This window comes from Molothrus aeneus, chromosome 21, assembly GCF_037042795.1.
Source record: "Molothrus aeneus isolate 106 chromosome 21, BPBGC_Maene_1.0, whole genome shotgun sequence".
In the NCBI taxonomy this organism is placed as follows: Eukaryota; Metazoa; Chordata; class Aves; order Passeriformes; family Icteridae; genus Molothrus; species Molothrus aeneus.
This window is the reverse complement of record NC_089666.1, coordinates 163,858-183,396: the sequence shown is the minus strand read 5'-3', so window position 1 is coordinate 183,396 and position 19,539 is coordinate 163,858.

Below are 19,539 nucleotides of genomic sequence, written 5' to 3'. Positions count from 1 at the left end.
AGAAAATCAGCCTAGGTTGAAAATTTCCCACCAGGAACGATGCAGATGGCCTGGGTGAGTGGCGTCAAATTGGCCCCATTTTCCAAGGGGAAAATGAAGTCATATCCCCAGGGTCTGGGTATCAATGAAAGGTGGCCTTTGGGGCTCCTAGGACTCGCAAGCTCCTAGTTGCTGGCAGATTTAGTTGTGGAGGAATACAGCAAAGTTTGCAAATTTCTCACTGGGCACTGCGCTGTTGGCTAGGGCAAATGGCTGCAAAGAGAGGCCATTTTGCATGGGGTAAAGAAGTCCTTTCCCCAGGGTCTGGCTATCAGATGAAAGTTGGTATCTGGGGCTCTAAGGACGTGCATCGTCCTAGTTGCTGGCAGCTTTTGTTTTGGAAGAATCCAGCAGAGTTTTCAAATGGCTGGCTTGGCACTGCCCTGCCTGCCAGGCCAAGTGGCCACAAATGAAGGCCATTTTCCATGGGAAAAATGTCCTTTACCCAGGGTCTCAGTACTATGTTCAAGGTGGCCTTTGAGGCTCTAAGTACTTACAGGATCCTAGTTGCTGCCAGCTTTACTTTTAGAAAAATCCAGCAAAGATTTGATAATTCTAGCTTGTCTCCCCTCTTTCTGCCAGGGTGAGTGGCTGCAAATGGAGGCCATTTCCCATGGGTAAAAGAAGTCCTTTCCCCAGGGTCTGCGTATCAGATGAAAGGTGGCCTTTGGGGCTCTAAGGACTTCCAGTGTGCTCGTTGCCAGCAGGTTTTCTTTTTGAGAAAATCAGCCAAGTTTGCAAATTTCACACCGGGCACGATGCAGATGGCCAGGGCTAGTGGCCTCAAACTGACCCCATTTTCCATGGGGAAAATAAAGTCCTTTCCACAGGGTCTGGGTGTCAGATGAAAGGTGGCCTTTGGGGCTCCAAGGATTCGCAAGCTCCTTGTTGCTGGCAGCTTTAGTTGTGGAGGAATCCTGCAAAATTTGAAAATTTCCCACCGGGAACGATGCAGATGGCCAGGGCGAGTGGCCTCAAACTGACCCCATTTGCCATGGGGAAAATGAAGTCATGTCCCCAGGGTCTGGGTGTCAGATGAAAGCTGGCCTTTGGGGCTCCTAGGACTTGCAAGCTCCTCATTGCTGGCAGCTTTAGTTGTGGAGGAATCCAGCAAAGTGTAAAAATTTCTCACTGGGCACTGCCCTGTTGGCCAGGGCAAATGGCTGCAAGTGGAGGCCATTTTCCATGGGAAACACAAGTCCTTTCCCCAGGGTCTGGGTGTCAGATGAAAGGTGGCCTTTGGGGCTCTAAGGACTTGCAGGGTACTACTTATTGGCAGCTTTAGATTTGGAGAAATCCAGCAAAGATTGCAAATTTCTTACTGGGCAACACCCTATTGGCAGGGCGAGAGGCCAGAAATGGAGGCCATTTTCCATGGGGAAAATGAAGTCATTGGCCCAGGGTCTGCGTATCAGATGAAAGGTGGCATCTGGGGCCCTAAGGAGTTGCAGGGTCCTCATTGCCAGCAGCTTTACTTTTGGAGAAAATCAGCCACGTTTGCAAATTTCCCACCAGGAACGATGCAGATGGCCAGGGCGAGTGGCGTCAAACTGACCCCATTTTCCATGGGGAAAATGAAGTCATATCCCCAGGGTCTGGGTATCAATGAAAGGTGGCCTTTGGGGTTCCTAGGACTCGCAAGCTCCTAGTAGCTGGCAGATTTAGTTGTGGAGGAATCTAGCAGAGTGTAAAAATTTCTCACTGGGCACTGCCCTGTTGGCCAGGGCAAATGGCTGCAAAGAGAGGCCATTTTGCATGGGAAAAAGAAGTCACTGGCCCAAGGTCTGCATATAAGATGAAAGGTGGCCTTTGGGGCTCTAAGGACGCGCAAGCTCCTAGTTCTGGCAGCTTTATTTTTGGAGGAATCTAGCAAAGTTTGCTAATTTCTCACTGGGCACTGCGCTGTTGGCTTGGGCAAAGCGCAGCAAAGAGAGGCCATTTTGCATGGAGAAAAAAAGTCCTTTCCCCAGGGTCTTGGTGTCCGATGAAAGTTGGCCTTTGGGGCCCTAAGGACTTCCAAGCTCCTAGTTGCTGGCAGCTTTAGTTGTGGAGGAATCCAGCAAAGTGTAAAACTTTATCACGGGGCTCTGCCCTGTTGGCCAGGGCAAATGGCTGCAAAGAGAGGCCATTATGCATGGGGAAAATCAAGTCATTGGCCCAGGGTCTGCGTATCACATGAAAGGTGCCATATGGGGCCCTAAGGATTTGCAGAGTCCTCGTTGCCAGCAGCTTTACTTTTGGAGAAAATCAGCCAAGTTTGAAAATTTCACACCGGGCACGAGGCAGATCGCCAGGGCGAGTGGCCTCAAAATGCCCCCACTTTCCCTGGGGAAAATGAAGTCATGTCCCCAGGGTCTGGGTGTCAGATGAAAGGTGGCCTTTGGGGCTCCTAGGACTCGCAAGCTCCTAGATTCTGGCAGATTTAGTTGTGGAGGAATCCAGCAAAATTTGAAAATTTCCCACCGGGAACGATGCAGATGGCCAGGGCGAGTGGCCTCAAACTGACCCGAATTTCCCTTGGGAAAAAGAAGTCCTTTCCCCAAGGTCTGGGTGTCAGTTGAAAGGTGGCCTTTGGGACTCTAAGGACATGCAAGCTCCTAGTTGCTGGCAGCTTTAGTTGTGGAGAAATACAGCAAAGTATGAAAATTTCTCACTGGGAACTGAACTGTTGGCCTGGGCAAATGGCTGCCAAGAGAGGTTATTATGCATGGGAAAAAGAAGTCCTTTCACCAGGGTCTGGGTGTCAGAAGAAAGGTGGCCTTTGGGGATCCAAGAACTTCCAGGGTCCTAATTACCAGCAGCTTTACTATTGGAGAAAATCAGCTAAATTTACAAATTTCATACCCGGAACGATGCAGATGGCCAGGGCGAGTGGCCTCAAACTGACCCCAATCTTCCTGGGGAAAATGAAGTCATGTCCCCAGGGTCTGGCAATCAGATGAAAGTTGGCATCTGGGGCTCTAAGGACTTGCAAGCTCCTAGTTGCTGGCAGCTTTTGTTTTGGAAGAATCCAGAGAGTTTGCAAATTGCTCGCTTGGCACTGCCCTGCCTGCCAGGCCAAGTGGCCACAAATGAAGGCCATTTTCCATGGGAAAAATGTCCTTTACCCAGGGTCTCAGTACTATGTTCAAGGTGGCCTTTGAGGCTCTAAGTACTTACAGGATCCTAGTTGCTGCCAGCTTTACTTTTAGAAAAATCCAGCAAAGATTTGATAATTCTAGCTTGTCTCCCCTCTTTCTGCCAGGGTGAGTAGCTGCAAACGGAGGCCATTTCCCATGGGTAAAAGAAGTCCTTTCCCCAGGGTCGGGGTGTCAGATGAAAGGTGGCCTTTGGGGCTCTAAGGACTTGCAAGCTCCTAGTTGCTGGCAGCTTTAGTTGTGGAGGAATCCAGCAAAGTGTAAAAATTTCTCACTTGGCACTGCCTGTTGGCCAGGGCAAATGGCTGCAAAGAGAGTTTTTTATGCATGGGAAAATGAAGTCCTTTCACCAGGGTCTGGGTGTCAGAAGAAAAGTGGCTATGGGGCTCTAAGGACTTCCAGGGTCCTTATTGCCAGCAGCTTTACTTTTGGAGAAAATCAGCCATGTTTGAAAATTTCCCACCGGGAACAATGCAGATGGCCAGGGCGAGTGGCCTCAAACTGACCCCATTTTCCATGGGGAAAATGAAGTCATATCCCCAGGGTCTGGGTATCAATGAAAGGTGGCCTTTGGGGCTCCTAGGACTCGCAAGCTCCTAGTTGCTGGCAGCTTTAGTTGTGGAGCAATCCAGCAAAGTGTAAAAATTTCTCACTGGGCAGTGCCCTGTTGGCCAGGGCAAATGGCTGCAAATGGAGGCCATTTTCCATGGGAAAAACAAGTCCTTTCCCCAGGGTCTGGGGGTCAGATGAAAGGTGGCCTTTGGGGCTCTAAGGACTTGCAGGGTACTACTTATTGGCAGCTTTAGATTTGGAGAAATCCAGCAAAGATTGCAAATTTCTCACTGGGCAACACCCTATTGGCAGGGCGAGAGGCCAGAAATGGAGCCCATTTTCCATGGGGAAAATGAAGTCATTGGCCCAGCGTCTGCGTATCAGATGAAAGGTGGCATCTGGGGCCTTAAGGAGTTGCAGGGTCCTCGTTGACAGCAGCTTTAGTTTTGGAGAAAATCAGCCTAGGTTGAAAATTTCCCACCAGGAACGATGCAGATGGCCTGGGTGAGTGGCGTCAAATTGGCCCCATTTTCCAAGGGGAAAATGAAGTCATATCCCCAGGGTCTGGGTATCAATGAAAGGTGGCCTTTGGGGCTCCTAGGACTCGCAAGCTCCTAGTTGCTGGCAGATTTAGTTGTGGAGGAATACAGCAAAGTTTGCAAATTTCTCACTGGGCACTGCGCTGTTGGCTAGGGCAAATGGCTGCAAAGAGAGGCCATTTTGCATGGGGTAAAGAAGTCCTTTCCCCAGGGTCTGGCTATCAGATGAAAGTTGGTATCTGGGGCTCTAAGGACGTGCATCGTCCTAGTTGCTGGCAGCTTTTGTTTTGGAAGAATCCAGCAGAGTTTTCAAATGGCTGGCTTGGCACTGCCCTGCCTGCCAGGCCAAGTGGCCACAAATGAAGGCCATTTTCCATGGGAAAAATGTCCTTTACCCAGGGTCTCAGTACTATGTTCAAGGTGGCCTTTGAGGCTCTAAGTACTTACAGGATCCTAGTTGCTGCCAGCTTTACTTTTAGAAAAATCCAGCAAAGATTTGATAATTCTAGCTTGTCTCCCCTCTTTCTGCCAGGGTGAGTGGCTGCAAATGGAGGCCATTTCCCATGGGTAAAAGAAGTCCTTTCCCCAGGGTCTGCGTATCAGATGAAAGGTGGCCTTTGGGGCTCTAAGGACTTCCAGTGTGCTCGTTGCCAGCAGGTTTTCTTTTTGAGAAAATCAGCCAAGTTTGCAAATTTCACACCGGGCACGATGCAGATGGCCAGGGCTAGTGGCCTCAAACTGACCCCATTTTCCATGGGGAAAATAAAGTCCTTTCCACAGGGTCTGGGTGTCAGATGAAAGGTGGCCTTTGGGGCTCCAAGGATTCGCAAGCTCCTTGTTGCTGGCAGCTTTAGTTGTGGAGGAATCCTGCAAAATTTAAAAATTTCCCACCGGGAACGATGCAGATGGCCAGGGCGAGTGGCCTCAAACTGACCCCATTTGCCATGGGGAAAATGAAGTCATGTCCCCAGGGTCTGGGTGTCAGATGAAAGCTGGCCTTTGGGGCTCCTAGGACTTGCAAGCTCCTCATTGCTGGCAGCTTTAGTTGTGGAGGAATCCAGCAAAGTGTAAAAATTTCTCACTGGGCACTGCCCTGTTGGCCAGGGCAAATGGCTGCAAATGGAGGCCATTTTCCATGGGAAACACAAGTCCTTTCCCCAGGGTCTGGGTGTCAGATGAAAGGTGGACTTTGGGGCTCTAAGGACTTGCAGGGTACTACTTATTGGCAGCTTTAGATTTGGAGAAATCCAGCAAAGATTGCAAATTTCTTACTGGGCAACACCCTATTGGCAGGGCGAGAGGCCAGAAATGGAGGCCATTTTCCATGGGGAAAATGAAGTCATTGGCCCAGGGTCTGCGTATCAGATGAAAGGTGGCATCTGGGGCCCTAAGGAGTTGCAGGGTCCTCATTGCCAGCAGCTTTACTTTTGGAGAAAATCAGCCACGTTTGCAAATTTCCCACCAGGAACGATGCAGATGGCCAGGGCGAGTGGCGTCAAACTGACCCCATTTTCCATGGGGAAAATGAAGTCATATCCCCAGGGTCTGGGTATCAATGAAAGGTGGCCTTTGGGGTTCCTAGGACTCGCAAGCTCCTAGTAGCTGGCAGATTTAGTTGTGGAGGAATCTAGCAGAGTGTAAAAATTTCTCACTGGGCACTGCCCTGTTGGCCAGGGCAAATGGCTGCAAAGAGAGGCCATTTTGCATGGGAAAAAGAAGTCACTGGCCCAAGGTCTGCATATAAGATGAAAGGTGGCCTTTGGGGCTCTAAGGACGCGCAAGCTCCTAGTTCTGGCAGCTTTATTTTTGGAGGAATCTAGCAAAGTTTGCTAATTTCTCACTGGGCACTGTGCTGTTGGCTTGGGCAAAGCGCAGCAAAGAGAGGCCATTTTGCATGGAGAAAAAAAGTCCTTTCCCCAGGGTCTTGGTGTCCGATGAAAGTTGGCCTTTGGGGCCCTAAGGACTTCCAAGCTCCTAGTTGCTGGCAGCTTTAGTTGTGGAGGAATCCAGCAAAGTGTAAAACTTTATCACGGGGCTCTGCCCTGTTGGCCAGGGCAAATGGCTGCAAAGAGAGGCCATTATGCATGGGGAAAATCAAGTCATTGGCCCAGGGTCTGCGTATCACATGAAAGGTGCCATATGGGGCCCTAAGGATTTGCAGAGTCCTCGTTGCCAGCAGCTTTACTTTTGGAGAAAATCAGCCAAGTTTGAAAATTTCACACCGGGCACGAGGCAGATCGCCAGGGCGAGTGGCCTCAAAATGCCCCCACTTTCCCTGGGGAAAATGAAGTCATGTCCCCAGGGTCTGGGTGTCAGATGAAAGGTGGCCTTTGGGGCTCCTAGGACTCGCAAGCTCCTAGATTCTGGCAGATTTAGTTGTGGAGGAATCCAGCAAAATTTGAAAATTTCCCACCGGGAACGATGCAGATGGCCAGGGCGAGTGGCCTCAAACTGACCCGAATTTCCCTTGGGAAAAAGAAGTCCTTTCCCCAAGGTCTGGGTGTCAGTTGAAAGGTGGCCTTTGGGACTCTAAGGACATGCAAGCTCCTAGTTGCTGGCAGCTTTAGTTGTGGAGAAATACAGCAAAGTATGAAAATTTCTCACTGGGAACTGAACTGTTGGCCTGGGCAAATGGCTGCCAAGAGAGGTTATTATGCATGGGAAAAAGAAGTCCTTTCACCAGGGTCTGGGTGTCAGAAGAAAGGTGGCCTTTGGGGATCCAAGAACTTCCAGGGTCCTAATTACCAGCAGCTTTACTATTGGAGAAAATCAGCTAAATTTACAAATTTCATACCCGGAACGATGCAGATGGCCAGGGCGAGTGGCCTCAAACTGACCCCAATCTTCCTGGGGAAAATGAAGTCATGTCCCCAGGGTCTGGCAATCAGATGAAAGTTGGCATCTGGGGCTCTAAGGACTTGCAAGCTCCTAGTTGCTGGCAGCTTTTGTTTTGGAAGAATCCAGAGAGTTTGCAAATTGCTCGCTTGGCACTGCCCTGCCTGCCAGGCCAAGTGGCCACAAATGAAGGCCATTTTCCATGGGAAAAATGTCCTTTACCCAGGGTCTCAGTACTATGTTCAAGGTGGCCTTTGAGGCTCTAAGTACTTACAGGATCCTAGTTGCTGCCAGCTTTACTTTTAGAAAAATCCAGCAAAGATTTGATAATTCTAGCTTGTCTCCCCTCTTTCTGCCAGGGTGAGTAGCTGCAAACGGAGGCCATTTCCCATGGGTAAAAGAAGTCCTTTCCCCAGGGTCGGGGTGTCAGATGAAAGGTGGCCTTTGGGGCTCTAAGGACTTCCAGTGTGCTCGTTGCCAGCAGGTTTTGTTTTTGAGAAAATCAGCCAAGTTTGCAAATTTCACACCGGGCACGATGCAGATGGCCAGGGCTAGTGGCCTCAAACTGACCCCATTTTCCATGGGGAAAATGAAGTCATGTCCCCAGGGTCTGGGTGTCAGATGAAAGGTGGCCTTTGGGGCTCCAAGGATTCGCAAGCTCCTTGTTGCTGGCAGCTTTAGTTGTGGAGGAATCCTGCAAAATTTGAAAATTTCCCACCGGGAACGATGCAGATGGCCAGGGCGAGTGGCCTCAAACTGACCCCATTTTTCATGGGGAAAAAGAAGTCCTTTCCCCAGGGTCTGGGTGTCAGATGAAAGGTGGCCTTTGGGGCTCTAAGGATTTGCAAGCTCCTCATTGCTGGCAGCTTTAGTTGTGGAGGAATCCAGCAAAGTGTAAAAATTTCTCACTGGGCACTGCCCTGTTGGCCAGGGCAAATGGCTGCAAAGAGAGGCCATTATGCATGGGGAAAATCAAGTCATTGGCCCAGGGTCTGCGTATCACATGAAAGGTGCCATATGGGGCCCTAAGGATTTGCAGAGTCCTCGTTGCCAGCAGCTTTACTTTTGGAGAAAATCAGCCAAGTTTGAAAATTTCACACCGGGCACGAGGCAGATCGCCAGGGCGAGTGGCCTCAAAATGCCCCCACTTTCCCTGGGGAAAATGAAGTCATGTCCCCAGCGACTGGGTGTCAGATGAAAGGTGGCCTTTGGGGCTCTAAGGACTTGCAAGCTCCTAGATTCTGGCAGATTTAGTTGTGGAGGAATCCAGCAAAATTTGAAAATTTCCCACCGGGAACGATGCAGATGGCCAGGGCGAGTGGCCTCAAACTGACCCCAATTTTCCTGGGGAAAATGAAGTCATGTCCCCAGGGTCTGGGTGTCAGATGAAAGGTGGCCTTTGGGGCTCTAAGGACTTGCAAGCTCCTAGTTGCTGGCAGCTTTAGTTGTGGAGGAATCCAGCAAAGTGTAAAAATTTCTCACTGGGCACTGCCTGTTGGCCAGGGCAAATGGCTGCAAAGAGAGTTTTTTATGCATGGGAAAATGAAGTCCTTTCACCAGGGTCTGGGTGTCAGAAGAAAAGTGGCTATGGGGCTCTAAGGACTTCCAGGGTCCTTATTGCCAGCAGCTTTACTTTTGGAGAAAATCAGCCATGTTTGAAAATTTCACACCGGGAACAATGCAGATGGCCAGGGCGAGTGGCCTCAAACTGACCCCATTTTCCATGGGGAAAATGAAGTCATATCCCCAGGGTCTGGGTATCAATGAAAGGTGGCCTTTGGGGCTCCTAGGACTCGCAAGCTCCTAGTTGCTGGCAGCTTTAGTTGTGGAGCAATCCAGCAAAGTGTAAAAATTTCTCACTGGGCAGTGCCCTGTTGGCCAGGGCAAATGGCTGCAAATGGAGGCCATTTTCCATGGGAAAAACAAGTCCTTTCCCCAGGGTCTGGGGGTCAGATGAAAGGTGGCCTTTGGGGCTCTAAGGACTTGCAGGGTACTACTTATTGGCAGCTTTAGATTTGGAGAAATCCAGCAAAGATTGCAAATTTCTCACTGGGCAACACCCTATTGGCAGGGCGAGAGGCCAGAAATGGAGGCCATTTTCCATGGGGATAATGAAGTCATTGGCCCAGCGTCTGCGTATCAGATGAAAGGTGGCATCTGGGGCCTTAAGGAGTTGCAGGGTCCTCGTTGACAGCAGCTTTAGTTTTGGAGAAAATCAGCCTAGGTTGAAAATTTCCCACCAGGAACGATGCAGATGGCCTGGGTGAGTGGCGTCAAATTGGCCCCATTTTCCAAGGGGAAAATGAAGTCATATCCCCAGGGTCTGGGTATCAATGAAAGGTGGCCTTTGGGGCTCCTAGGACTCGCAAGCTCCTAGTTGCTGGCAGATTTAGTTGTGGAGGAATACAGCAAAGTTTGCAAATTTCTCACTGGGCACTGCGCTGTTGGCTAGGGCAAATGGCTGCAAAGAGAGGCCATTTTGCATGGGGTAAAGAAGTCCTTTCCCCAGGGTCTGGCTATCAGATGAAAGTTGGTATCTGGGGCTCTAAGGACGTGCATCGTCCTAGTTGCTGGCAGCTTTTGTTTTGGAAGAATCCAGCAGAGTTTTCAAATGGCTGGCTTGGCACTGCCCTGCCTGCCAGGCCAAGTGGCCACAAATGAAGGCCATTTTCCATGGGAAAAATGTCCTTTACCCAGGGTCTCAGTACTATGTTCAAGGTGGCCTTTGAGGCTCTAAGTACTTACAGGATCCTAGTTGCTGCCAGCTTTACTTTTAGAAAAATCCAGCAAAGATTTGATAATTCTAGCTTGTCTCCCCTCTTTCTGCCAGGGTGAGTGGCTGCAAATGGAGGCCATTTCCCATGGGTAAAAGAAGTCCTTTCCCCAGGGTCTGCGTATCAGATGAAAGGTGGCCTTTGGGGCTCTAAGGACTTCCAGTGTGCTCGTTGCCAGCAGGTTTTCTTTTTGAGAAAATCAGCCAAGTTTGCAAATTTCACACCGGGCACGATGCAGATGGCCAGGGCTAGTGGCCTCAAACTGACCCCATTTTCCATGGGGAAAATAAAGTCCTTTCCACAGGGTCTGGGTGTCAGATGAAAGGTGGCCTTTGGGGCTCCAAGGATTCGCAAGCTCCTTGTTGCTGGCAGCTTTAGTTGTGGAGGAATCCTGCAAAATTTGAAAATTTCCCACCGGGAACGATGCAGATGGCCAGGGCGAGTGGCCTCAAACTGACCCCATTTGCCATGGGGAAAATGAAGTCATGTCCCCAGGGTCTGGGTGTCAGATGAAAGCTGGCCTTTGGGGCTCCTAGGACTTGCAAGCTCCTCATTGCTGGCAGCTTTAGTTGTGGAGGAATCCAGCAAAGTGTAAAAATTTCTCACTGGGCACTGCCCTGTTGGCCAGGGCAAATGGCTGCAAGTGGAGGCCATTTTCCATGGGAAACACAAGTCCTTTCCCCAGGGTCTGGGTGTCAGATGAAAGGTGGCCTTTGGGGCTCTAAGGACTTGCAGGGTACTACTTATTGGCAGCTTTAGATTTGGAGAAATCCAGCAAAGATTGCAAATTTCTTACTGGGCAACACCCTATTGGCAGGGCGAGAGGCCAGAAATGGAGGCCATTTTCCATGGGGAAAATGAAGTCATTGGCCCAGGGTCTGCGTATCAGATGAAAGGTGGCATCTGGGGCCCTAAGGAGTTGCAGGGTCCTCATTGCCAGCAGCTTTACTTTTGGAGAAAATCAGCCACGTTTGCAAATTTCCCACCAGGAACGATGCAGATGGCCAGGGCGAGTGGCGTCAAACTGACCCCATTTTCCATGGGGAAAATGAAGTCATATCCCCAGGGTCTGGGTATCAATGAAAGGTGGCCTTTGGGGTTCCTAGGACTCGCAAGCTCCTAGTAGCTGGCAGATTTAGTTGTGGAGGAATCTAGCAGAGTGTAAAAATTTCTCACTGCGCACTGCCCTGTTGGCCAGGGCAAATGGCTGCAAAGAGAGGCCATTTTGCATGGGAAAAAGAAGTCACTGGCCCAAGGTCTGCATATAAGATGAAAGGTGGCCTTTGGGGCTCTAAGGACGCGCAAGCTCCTAGTTCTGGCAGCTTTATTTTTGGAGGAATCTAGCAAAGTTTGCTAATTTCTCACTGGGCACTGTGCTGTTGGCTTGGGCAAAGCGCAGCAAAGAGAGGCCATTTTGCATGGAGAAAAAAAGTCCTTTCCCCAGGGTCTTGGTGTCCGATGAAAGTTGGCCTTTGGGGCCCTAAGGACTTCCAAGCTCCTAGTTGCTGGCAGCTTTAGTTGTGGAGGAATCCAGCAAAGTGTAAAACTTTATCACGGGGCTCTGCCCTGTTGGCCAGGGCAAATGGCTGCAAAGAGAGGCCATTATGCATGGGGAAAATCAAGTCATTGGCCCAGGGTCTGCGTATCACATGAAAGGTGCCATATGGGGCCCTAAGGATTTGCAGAGTCCTCGTTGCCAGCAGCTTTACTTTTGGAGAAAATCAGCCAAGTTTGAAAATTTCACACCGGGCACGAGGCAGATCGCCAGGGCGAGTGGCCTCAAAATGCCCCCACTTTCCCTGGGGAAAATGAAGTCATGTCCCCAGCGACTGGGTGTCAGATGAAAGGTGGCCTTTGGGGCTCTAAGGACTTGCAAGCTCCTAGATTCTGGCAGATTTAGTTGTGGAGGAATCCAGCAAAATTTGAAAATTTCCCACCGGGAACGATGCAGATGGCCAGGGCGAGTGGCCTCAAACTGACCCCAATTTTCCTGGGGAAAATGAAGTCATGTCCCCAGGGTCTGGGTGTCAGATGAAAGGTGGCCTTTGGGGCTCTAAGGACTTGCAAGCTCCTAGTTGCTGGCAGCTTTAGTTGTGGAGGAATCCAGCAAAGTGTAAAAATTTCTCACTGGGCACTGCCTGTTGGCCAGGGCAAATGGCTGCAAAGAGAGTTTTTTATGCATGGGAAAATGAAGTCCTTTCACCAGGGTCTGGGTGTCAGAAGAAAAGTGGCTATGGGGCTCTAAGGACTTCCAGGGTCCTTATTGCCAGCAGCTTTACTTTTGGAGAAAATCAGCCATGTTTGAAAATTTCACACCGGGAACAATGCAGATGGCCAGGGCGAGTGGCCTCAAACTGACCCCATTTTCCATGGGGAAAATGAAGTCATATCCCCAGGGTCTGGGTATCAATGAAAGGTGGCCTTTGGGGCTCCTAGGACTCGCAAGCTCCTAGTTGCTGGCAGCTTTAGTTGTGGAGCAATCCAGCAAAGTGTAAAAATTTCTCACTGGGCAGTGCCCTGTTGGCCAGGGCAAATGGCTGCAAATGGAGGCCATTTTCCATGGGAAAAACAAGTCCTTTCCCCAGGGTCTGGGGGTCAGATGAAAGGTGGCCTTTGGGGCTCTAAGGACTTGCAGGGTACTACTTATTGGCAGCTTTAGATTTGGAGAAATCCAGCAAAGATTGCAAATTTCTCACTGGGCAACACCCTATTGGCAGGGCGAGAGGCCAGAAATGGAGGCCATTTTCCATGGGGATAATGAAGTCATTGGCCCAGCGTCTGCGTATCAGATGAAAGGTGGCATCTGGGGCCTTAAGGAGTTGCAGGGTCCTCGTTGACAGCAGCTTTAGTTTTGGAGAAAATCAGCCTAGGTTGAAAATTTCCCACCAGGAACGATGCAGATGGCCTGGGTGAGTGGCGTCAAATTGGCCCCATTTTCCAAGGGGAAAATGAAGTCATATCCCCAGGGTCTGGGTATCAATGAAAGGTGGCCTTTGGGGCTCCTAGGACTCGCAAGCTCCTAGTTGCTGGCAGATTTAGTTGTGGAGGAATACAGCAAAGTTTGCAAATTTCTCACTGGGCACTGCGCTGTTGGCTAGGGCAAATGGCTGCAAAGAGAGGCCATTTTGCATGGGGTAAAGAAGTCCTTTCCCCAGGGTCTGGCTATCAGATGAAAGTTGGTATCTGGGGCTCTAAGGACGTGCATCGTCCTAGTTGCTGGCAGCTTTTGTTTTGGAAGAATCCAGCAGAGTTTTCAAATGGCTGGCTTGGCACTGCCCTGCCTGCCAGGCCAAGTGGCCACAAATGAAGGCCATTTTCCATGGGAAAAATGTCCTTTACCCAGGGTCTCAGTACTATGTTCAAGGTGGCCTTTGAGGCTCTAAGTACTTACAGGATCCTAGTTGCTGCCAGCTTTACTTTTAGAAAAATCCAGCAAAGATTTGATAATTCTAGCTTGTCTCCCCTCTTTCTGCCAGGGTGAGTGGCTGCAAATGGAGGCCATTTCCCATGGGTAAAAGAAGTCCTTTCCCCAGGGTCTGCGTATCAGATGAAAGGTGGCCTTTGGGGCTCTAAGGACTTCCAGTGTGCTCGTTGCCAGCAGGTTTTCTTTTTGAGAAAATCAGCCAAGTTTGCAAATTTCACACCGGGAACGATGCAGATGGCCAGGGCTAGTGGCCTCAAACTGACCCCATTTTCCATGGGGAAAATAAAGTCCTTTCCACAGGGTCTGGGTGTCAGATGAAAGGTGGCCTTTGGGGCTCCAAGGATTCGCAAGCTCCTTGTTGCTGGCAGCTTTAGTTGTGGAGGAATCCTGCAAAATTTGAAAATTTCCCACCGGGAACGATGCAGATGGCCAGGGCGAGTGGCCTCAAACTGACCCCATTTGCCATGGGGAAAATGAAGTCATGTCCCCAGGGTCTGGGTGTCAGATGAAAGCTGGCCTTTGGGGCTCCTAGGACTTGCAAGCTCCTCATTGCTGGCAGCTTTAGTTGTGGAGGAATCCAGCAAAGTGTAAAAATTTCTCACTGGGCACTGCCCTGTTGGCCAGGGCAAATGGCTGCAAGTGGAGGCCATTTTCCATGGGAAACACAAGTCCTTTCCCCAGGGTCTGGGTGTCAGATGAAAGGTGGCCTTTGGGGCTCTAAGGACTTGCAGGGTACTACTTATTGGCAGCTTTAGATTTGGAGAAATCCAGCAAAGATTGCAAATTTCTTACTGGGCAACACCCTATTGGCAGGGCGAGAGGCCAGAAATGGAGGCCATTTTCCATGGGGAAAATGAAGTCATTGGCCCAGGGTCTGCGTATCAGATGAAAGGTGGCATCTGGGGCCCTAAGGAGTTGCAGGGTCCTCATTGCCAGCAGCTTTACTTTTGGAGAAAATCAGCCACGTTTGCAAATTTCCCACCAGGAACGATGCAGATGGCCAGGGCGAGTGGCGTCAAACTGACCCCATTTTCCATGGGGAAAATGAAGTCATATCCCCAGGGTCTGGGTATCAATGAAAGGTGGCCTTTGGGGTTCCTAGGACTCGCAAGCTCCTAGTAGCTGGCAGATTTAGTTGTGGAGGAATCTAGCAGAGTGTAAAAATTTCTCACTGCGCACTGCCCTGTTGGCCAGGGCAAATGGCTGCAAAGAGAGGCCATTTTGCATGGGAAAAAGAAGTCACTGGCCCAAGGTCTGCATATAAGATGAAAGGTGGCCTTTGGGGCTCTAAGGACGCGCAAGCTCCTAGTTCTGGCAGCTTTATTTTTGGAGGAATCTAGCAAAGTTTGCTAATTTCTCACTGGGCACTGTGCTGTTGGCTTGGGCAAAGCGCAGCAAAGAGAGGCCATTTTGCATGGAGAAAAAAAGTCCTTTCCCCAGGGTCTTGGTGTCCGATGAAAGTTGGCCTTTGGGGCCCTAAGGACTTCCAAGCTCCTAGTTGCTGGCAGCTTTAGTTGTGGAGGAATCCAGCAAAGTGTAAAACTTTATCACGGGGCTCTGCCCTGTTGGCCAGGGCAAATGGCTGCAAAGAGAGGCCATTATGCATGGGGAAAATCAAGTCATTGGCCCAGGGTCTGCGTATCACATGAAAGGTGCCATATGGGGCCCTAAGGATTTGCAGAGTCCTCGTTGCCAGCAGCTTTACTTTTGGAGAAAATCAGCCAAGTTTGAAAATTTCACACCGGGCACGAGGCAGATCGCCAGGGCGAGTGGCCTCAAAATGCCCCCACTTTCCCTGGGGAAAATGAAGTCATGTCCCCAGGGTCTGGGTGTCAGATGAAAGGTGGCCTTTGGGGCTCCTAGGACTCGCAAGCTCCTAGATTCTGGCAGATTTAGTTGTGGAGGAATCCAGCAAAATTTGAAAATTTCCCACCGGGAACGATGCAGATGGCCAGGGCGAGTGGCCTCAAACTGACCCGAATTTCCCTTGGGAAAAAGAAGTCCTTTCCCCAAGGTCTGGGTGTCAGTTGAAAGGTGGCCTTTGGGACTCTAAGGACATGCAAGCTCCTAGTTGCTGGCAGCTTTAGTTGTGGAGAAATACAGCAAAGTATGAAAATTTCTCACTGGGAACTGAACTGTTGGCCTGGGCAAATGGCTGCCAAGAGAGGTTATTATGCATGGGAAAAAGAAGTCCTTTCACCAGGGTCTGGGTGTCAGAAGAAAGGTGGCCTTTGGGGATCCAAGAACTTCCAGGGTCCTAATTACCAGCAGCTTTACTATTGGAGAAAATCAGCTAAATTTACAAATTTCATACCCGGAACGATGCAGATGGCCAGGGCGAGTGGCCTCAAACTGACCCCAATCTTCCTGGGGAAAATGAAGTCATGTCCCCAGGGTCTGGCAATCAGATGAAAGTTGGCATCTGGGGCTCTAAGGACTTGCAAGCTCCTAGTTGCTGGCAGCTTTTGTTTTGGAAGAATCCAGAGAGTTTGCAAATGGCTGGCTTGGCACTGCCCTGCCTGCCAGGCCAAGTGGCCACAAATGAAGGCCATTTTCCATGGGAAAAATGTCCTTTACCCAGGGTCTCAGTACTATGTTCAAGGTGGCCTTTGAGGCTCTAAGTACTTACAGGATCCTAGTTGCTGCCAGCTTTACTTTTAGAAAAATCCAGCAAAGATTTGATAATTCTAGCTTGTCTCCCCTCTTTCTGCCAGGGTGAGTAGCTGCAAACGGAGGCCATTTCCCATGGGTAAAAGAAGTCCTTTCCCCAGGGTCGGGGTGTCAGATGAAAGGTGGCCTTTGGGGCTCTAAGGACTTCCAGTGTGCTCGTTGCCAGCAGGTTTTGTTTTTGAGAAAATCAGCCAAGTTTGCAAATTTCACACCGGGCACGATGCAGATGGCCAGGGCTAGTGGCCTCAAACTGACCCCATTTTCCATGGGGAAAATGAAGTCATGTCCCCAGGGTCTGGGTGTCAGATGAAAGGTGGCCTTTGGGGCTCCAAGGATTCGCAAGCTCCTTGTTGCTGGCAGCTTTAGTTGTGGAGGAATCCTGCAAAATTTGAAAATTTCCCACCGGGAACGATGCAGATGGCCAGGGCGAGTGGCCTCAAACTGACCCCATTTTTCATGGGGAAAAAGAAGTCCTTTCCCCAGGGTCTGGGTGTCAGATGAAAGGTGGCCTTTGGGGCTCTAAGGATTTGCAAGCTCCTCATTGCTGGCAGCTTTAGTTGTGGAGGAATCCAGCAAAGTGTAAAAATTTCTCACTGGGCACTGCCCTGTTGGCCAGGGCAAATGGCTGCAAAGAGAGGCCATTATGCATGGGGAAAATCAAGTCATTGGCCCAGGGTCTGCGTATCACATGAAAGGTGCCATATGGGGCCCTAAGGATTTGCAGAGTCCTCGTTGCCAGCAGCTTTACTTTTGGAGAAAATCAGCCAAGTTTGAAAATTTCACACCGGGCACGAGGCAGATCGCCAGGGCGAGTGGCCTCAAAATGCCCCCACTTTCCCTGGGGAAAATGAAGTCATGTCCCCAGCGACTGGGTGTCAGATGAAAGGTGGCCTTTGGGGCTCTAAGGACTTGCAAGCTCCTAGATTCTGGCAGATTTAGTTGTGGAGGAATCCAGCAAAATTTGAAAATTTCCCACCGGGAACGATGCAGATGGCCAGGGCGAGTGGCCTCAAACTGACCCCAATTTTCCTGGGGAAAATGAAGTCATGTCCCCAGGGTCTGGGTGTCAGATGAAAGGTGGCCTTTGGGGCTCTAAGGACTTGCAAGCTCCTAGTTGCTGGCAGCTTTAGTTGTGGAGGAATCCAGCAAAGTGTAAAAATTTCTCACTGGGCACTGCCTGTTGGCCAGGGCAAATGGCTGCAAAGAGAGTTTTTTATGCATGGGAAAATGAAGTCCTTTCACCAGGGTCTGGGTGTCAGAAGAAAAGTGGCTATGGGGCTCTAAGGACTTCCAGGGTCCTTATTGCCAGCAGCTTTACTTTTGGAGAAAATCAGCCATGTTTGAAAATTTCACACCGGGAACAATGCAGATGGCCAGGGCGAGTGGCCTCAAACTGACCCCATTTTCCATGGGGAAAATGAAGTCATATCCCCAGGGTCTGGGTATCAATGAAAGGTGGCCTTTGGGGCTCCTAGGACTCGCAAGCTCCTAGTTGCTGGCAGCTTTAGTTGTGGAGCAATCCAGCAAAGTGTAAAAATTTCTCACTGGGCAGTGCCCTGTTGGCCAGGGCAAATGGCTGCAAATGGAGGCCATTTTCCATGGGAAAAACAAGTCCTTTCCCCAGGGTCTGGGGGTCAGATGAAAGGTGGCCTTTGGGGCTCTAAGGACTTGCAGGGTACTACTTATTGGCAGCTTTAGATTTGGAGAAATCCAGCAAAGATTGCAAATTTCTCACTGGGCAACACCCTATTGGCAGGGCGAGAGGCCAGAAATGGAGGCCATTTTCCATGGGGATAATGAAGTCATTGGCCCAGCGTCTGCGTATCAGATGAAAGGTGGCATCTGGGGCCTTAAGGAGTTGCAGGGTCCTCGTTGACAGCAGCTTTAGTTTTGGAGAAAATCAGCCTAGGTTGAAAATTTCCCACCAGGAACGATGCAGATGGCCTGGGTGAGTGGCGTCAAATTGGCCCCATTTTCCAAGGGGAAAATGAAGTCATATCCCCAGGGTCTGGGTATCAATGAAAGGTGGCCTTTGGGGCTCCTAGGACTCGCAAGCTCCTAGTTGCTGGCAGATTTAGTTGTGGAGGAATACAGCAAAGTTTGCAAATTTCTCACTGGGCACTGCGCTGTTGGCTAGGGCAAATGGCTGCAAAGAGAGGCCATTTTGCATGGGGTAAAGAAGTCCTTTCCCCAGGGTCTGGCTATCAGATGAAAGTTGGTATCTGGGGCTCTAAGGACGTGCATCGTCCTAGTTGCTGGCAGCTTTTGTTTTGGAAGAATCCAGCAGAGTTTTCAAATGGCTGGCTTGGCACTGCCCTGCCTGCCAGGCCAAGTGGCCACAAATGAAGGCCATTTTCCATGGGAAAAATGTCCTTTACCCAGGGTCTCAGTACTATGTTCAAGGTGGCCTTTGAGGCTCTAAGTACTTACAGGATCCTAGTTGCTGCCAGCTTTACTTTTAGAAAAATCCAGCAAAGATTTGATAATTCTAGCTTGTCTCCCCTCTTTCTGCCAGGGTGAGTGGCTGCAAATGGAGGCCATTTCCCATGGGTAAAAGAAGTCCTTTCCCCAGGGTCTGCGTATCAGATGAAAGGTGGCCTTTGGGGCTCTAAGGACTTCCAGTGTGCTCGTTGCCAGCAGGTTTTCTTTTTGAGAAAATCAGCCAAGTTTGCAAATTTCACACCGGGCACGATGCAGATGGCCAGGGCTAGTGGCCTCAAACTGACCCCATTTTCCATGGGGAAAATAAAGTCCTTTCCACAGGGTCTGGGTGTCAGATGAAAGGTGGCCTTTGGGGCTCCAAGGATTCGCAAGCTCCTTGTTGCTGGCAGCTTTAGTTGTGGAGGAATCCTGCAAAATTTGAAAATTTCCCACCGGGAACGATGCAGATGGCCAGGGCGAGTGGCCTCAAACTGACCCCATTTGCCATGGGGAAAATGAAGTCATGTCCCCAGGGTCTGGGTGTCAGATGAAAGCTGGCCTTTGGGGCTCCTAGGACTTGCAAGCTCCTCATTGCTGGCAGCTTTAGTTGTGGAGGAATCCAGCAAAGTGTAAAAATTTCTCACTGGGCACTGCCCTGTTGGCCAGGGCAAATGGCTGCAAGTGGAGGCCATTTTCCATGGGAAACACAAGTCCTTTCCCCAGGGTCTGGGTGTCAGATGAAAGGTGGCCTTTGGGGCTCTAAGGACTTGCAGGGTACTACTTATTGGCAGCTTTAGATTTGGAGAAATCCAGCAAAGATTGCAAATTTCTTACTGGGCAACACCCTATTGGCAGGGCGAGAGGCCAGAAATGGAGGCCATTTTCCATGGGGAAAATGAAGTCATTGGCCCAGGGTCTGCGTATCAGATGAAAGGTGGCATCTGGGGCCCTAAGGAGTTGCAGGGTCCTCATTGCCAGCAGCTTTACTTTTGGAGAAAATCAGCCACGTTTGCAAATTTCCCACCAGGAACGATGCAGATGGCCAGGGCGAGTGGCGTCAAACTGACCCCATTTTCCATGGGGAAAATGAAGTCATATCCCCAGGGTCTGGGTATCAATGAAAGGTGGCCTTTGGGGTTCCTAGGACT